Source organism: Penaeus vannamei, chromosome 30, assembly GCF_042767895.1.
Source record: "Penaeus vannamei isolate JL-2024 chromosome 30, ASM4276789v1, whole genome shotgun sequence".
NCBI lineage: Eukaryota > Metazoa > Arthropoda > Malacostraca > Decapoda > Penaeidae > Penaeus > Penaeus vannamei.
Genome location: NC_091578.1, coordinates 24,055,796 through 24,060,795, shown reverse-complemented (window position 1 = coordinate 24,060,795; position 5,000 = coordinate 24,055,796). Strand labels below are relative to the sequence as shown.

At 36.1% G+C, this 5,000-nt stretch overlaps 1 protein-coding gene across 12 annotated transcripts in view; it reads right to left on the bottom strand.

Annotated features, from left to right (window-relative positions):
• LOC113824242 (zinc finger and BTB domain-containing protein 24) overlaps positions 1-5,000 on the bottom strand; it is an 85,376-nt gene that overhangs the window by 47,217 nt on the left and 33,159 nt on the right. For 2 of the 12 annotated variants that reach the window (XR_011399799.1, XR_011399800.1), the window contains exon 6: positions 2,753-3,031. The exons of the other annotated variants lie outside the window; for them this stretch is intronic. The gene's annotated coding sequence lies outside the window, so the exon portion shown is untranslated. The remainder of the gene's footprint in view (positions 1-2,752; positions 3,032-5,000) is intronic. 12 annotated transcript variants of the gene reach the window in all.

The following is a 5,000-nucleotide window of genomic DNA, read 5'->3' as shown; positions in this document are numbered from 1 at the left end:
AATTATTTTATAGTTTCTTAAAGAAGCTTTATAATCATGAATCACATAGTATGTTCCAATATTTATCAGCATTAGAAACAAATGTAATAACAAAGAAACCTGCCATCTGGAATGTCACTCTAAATTGACTGAGATTTTCAGAATTTACCTGGCATAAAAGTAAACAGATTTTCTCAAGAGTAGCTCCATCCTATAGGGAAAGTATTCAACACTAACTAAGGAAGACACTGAACTACTATTTTTAAACAGAAAAAACATGCAAGAGGAGAAGGGAGGAATGCTTTTCCTTCAAGGTAAAAATTGGCTACAACTTCCCAAGTACTGGGATACAGTAAAGGGGTGAGATTAAACTTTGTTTACCACTATTTGGTGACAATTATGACCATCATGCACACTTTTTGTGACCAAATATTCACCAGCACAGGCAGAAACATCTACACCAACTATAAAACAACTATGATTTACAAATATGTTCCCAACAATAAAGTCTACAAAAAAATACCTTTAAATATAAATGCTAAACAACCTCCTTCAGATCTCAGTGCAAATGAGTGCAAAACCAAAATCACCAATATATTGTGATGTCTTGTAGATGACAACAGAGTGAATGAAGTGTGGCATCATGGTTGCCTCTTTGCATACTTATCTATTCTCCAAATCATATACGAGGATTACTATTAAGTTTAAATACATGAAATTGTTATCTTGGCCCCAGTGAACACAAATTACTTCCTTTCTTAATTCCTTGTACTTTTGTTTCTCTTAATATCTTTCTTACATGACTGTAGTCAAGCAAAGGAATTTTGTATACTAACTCCTAACAGTTACATACCACACAATCTGTCCTGCACAGATAATGTGACATTTCTGTAATTGTACTCTTTCTGGTGCAATGTACAATACACAGCCTTCTTATTCAAAGCTCATCAGCCTACATATCAAACTATCACTGGTCTACTAAACATTTACTTAACTAAACAGGTAATCATTTTCCCTACTTCATATACAGTCACTGGAAGTGGTTTAAAATTAAGTGTAAGAGGTGCCTTGGTTTGTTTAAAAAGAGCTGATGATGATCAGCCTTAGTCTAGAGATTTACACAGGGTATCCCAAACATTACATCCTTCATTTGTCGTCATAAAAAATATGCAATCTGAGAAGAAATTCTTCCATGCACAAACATATTTTTTTATCACTTCAGGTATGAGGTGGTTCTTAAGAAATAAACAGAGCAAATGATTTAGGGATGACAGTCAGGCAGGGAAGGGGAGAGGGAGAGGGATGTTAGGCAAACAGTTGCAATGCAAAATAATTAATTTTTAAATTATATGTTCTTTATACAACTTATGGAATATTGCAGAGAAAAAAGCATGATAACAATAGACATGTATTCATCAATAAGAATTATGAGTAGGGCTTTAACTGAAAAAAGGAAGAATAAATATATAAATAAATAAAATAAAATAAATAATTGCATCACGGCAACCTTTATTCTCAGGCAGTTGTGTCTAAAATCGCAACTTCCGTGTCTATTGTAACATCACACCTAACAGCCATCTGAAAAATGTACACCTAATACACAATTTTCAACACAGAATCATACTCTTCCACCTCTACAACTATGTGACATAAATCATGAGAGACACTGTATAACATTAAAAAGGTTTAGATTATTATGAATAATATGGAAGATTTATTAAACCAGGTTAGATCCTCTTTTGCCCGTGAAAAGGCTTAGGACGGATTAATGCAAATCAGAATAGTAAAACATCCAAGATACAATAGATACTTTACAGACTGAAGGACAGGGAAGAACTAAATCCTACGAGGAGAGTTTGACAGGACAGGACCACATCAGAAAAGGCAGACCAGAAGGGAATTACATCAGACTGAACAAGATCAGATAGGAGTATAATGGACAGGGCTGGATGGAAAGGAACCATATCTACAAGGGCAGGACAGGATGGGACCATACTCAACAGGGAGAAGAAGACGGACTTGGACCGTACTGGTCCTGGCGGGATAAGATGTGAATGCACCAGATGGAAATGGGACACTTCCAAGCCAAGGCAATACCACTCCTGACAGCTACAGCCAAAGGTAAGCACAGATTAAATTGAAAAGTTACATTCTTCTGTGAAGAAAATGAAAGATGATGATGATAATGATGCTGATGATGATGATGACAATGATAATGACAATGACAATGACAATGATGATGATGATGATGATTATGATGATGATGATGACAATGATGATGATGACGACAATGATGATGACAATGATGATGACGACAATGATGATGACAATGATGATTATAATGATGATGTTGATGATAATGATGATGATAATGATGACAATGTGACGATGATGACGATGGCAATAATGGTGATATGATCATAATCATTAACATTATAATATTCATGATCATTTTCATAATGATAGGTTCATGATACTGATGATGATGATCATGATAATTATATTCATGACACTGATGGTCACTATGATCATGTTCATATTCATAAACCTTATCATGAGGATGCTATGATAAAACAAAATAACTACAAAAATGTTTATAAAGTTGCTGCCTCTAAATAAACAAACAAGAACTAGAGAATTCTTTAACAGAACTTACATTCTGGATCAAAATCATGAGGCAATAATTCCCTTTCAAAAAACTTTACAAACACTGAAAGGATATGTGAAAAAAATGACAAAATAAACGGTAATAGACCAGGACAAACCGTACAACCTTTCACACAGGCAGCTGGCTGATGGCACTGCATATTCTATCCTAAATTTCTTCTACACATTACAGCTTATGGGTGAACTCATGACTCTTAAGGTTATATTTCTGTGAGGAGCGGTAGGGACAGTGCGCGCAGGCAAAGGGCTTTTCCCCGGTGTGCACTCTTATGTGCTTTTTCAAATGATCTTTCCTAGCAGTGGAGTAGACACAGTAGGGGCAACGGTGCCTCTTCTTTGTGGTATCTTGTCCACCTTTCCTCTCACTCATGCTGCCCAGTCCCACCTGTGGAGATATCGCGCTTACTAGTCTTTCTCAACATGGGTGAAAAGGCTGCAGTGAAAGGGGGGGGGAGGGGAACTACCAGATTACTACTTGCTTTTGAACATTAATGACACTTTAGGAAAAGATGGACACAAACTACATCCCATTTTATTGGGCTTGAATCACTTTTCATTACACATACAAGGGAGAAGGGAGCAATCTACGAACACTTTCCTATCATTAAAAATAAATTTGGGGAGACAGACACTGAATGGGATTAAGGACTTGCCACTGACACTATAACATCAATACTCTGTATTACCTGTTCCTGCAAAAGGATAAAAACAATTTTCAAATGTTACATTCATTCACGAAGCTCTTCCCCTTTACCTCCACCTATTATCCCATTTCAAAAATTATTAACATGCATATGAATATCAAAAATATATTTGTCTTTTACAACAAACTAAAATAATCTACAACACCACAAACTATGCTTCTATCTCCCATTCCACCCTGTTCCTCTTTTGGTACTATCTGCCCAAACATTACCTTACATATAATTTATATGTAATACTCCCTACAAGCAATGTTTATCATATTCTTATCACCATTGATCATTGTTCTCAAAAAAAAAAAAAAAAAAAAAAAAAAAAAATCATATTCAGGACATCTTTTACTAACCTCTCTTTAAACATTATTGTGGGAATTTAGACTCATAGTTCTCATCGAGGAGTATATGAAAACTATATATCCCTGCAGTGACTGGTGTAGGGGGACCAAATCTATCACCACTGCACCACAAACATTTTTGGACTGCCTGTCACAAAACTTTGCTGCATTTCTTTTTAACACAGTTAACCCTAAATAGGACTCTATAGCCAACACCATCAGGATGCAGAGGAGCATCCAAAGGAGCTGAGGATATGACCATACAAAATATTCATTATCTTCAGTTCTTCACTGTTCCACTAAGGTAAAGGTTAGCCTATTTTCCTAGATCATACAACCAATACACTTTCACTATTTTCTATATATACTTAAGGAACTGACAACCTTCAATACTTCATCACTGTCAAAACTATAACTGCCAATCACCCTTACCCAAAAACTAAAATTCAGTTTAAATAAACATTCAAGTATCTGATAACATCAAATCAAATACTGCCAAAATTATCTATACTATCTGCCTAAACCATCTCAATACTTGAAAAAAAAAAAAAAAAAATCTTGTCACACTCATCCAACAAAGAATAAACTTCTTTCATAAGCAGGAAATTCAGCTACAAAAATCAGCATATAAAATAGTGTACTGTAGCGGTTACCTCTGCACATCCACACAGGTGGACAACATACTCACCTATGCATGCATGAACCTACTTACTAACTCAGTCACTCACTCACTTACACTCACACTCACACACACTCACTTTCATGCACTCTCACTCTCACTCACTCACTCATTCACTCACTCACTCACTCACTCACTCACTCACTCACTCACTCACTCACTCACTCACTCACTCACTCACTCACTCACTCACTCACTCACTCACTCACTCACTCACTCACTCACTCACTCACTCACTCTCTCTCTCTCTCTCTCTCTCACTTACTTACTTACTTACTCACTCGCTCACTCATTTACTCACTCACTCATTTACTCACTCATTCATTTACTCACTCATTCATTTACTCTCTCATTCATTTACTCTCTCATTCATTTACTCTCTCATTCATTTACTCTCTCATTCATTTACTCTCTCATTCATTTACTCACTCACTCAATCTTAAATCTTAATCTCAATCTCAATGGTATATATATCTGGCCTTTGCTATATCCCTGAATAGGGGGGTGGGGGGGAAGTATCAAAGACCATTAACTGAAAAGCACAATGACACATCGTATTCGCAAACCACGACACAAAACAGTTAGAGCCCCAATCCTTTCAAAGCCGTCCCTGTCCATGTTCAAACTCATCCCTCTAGT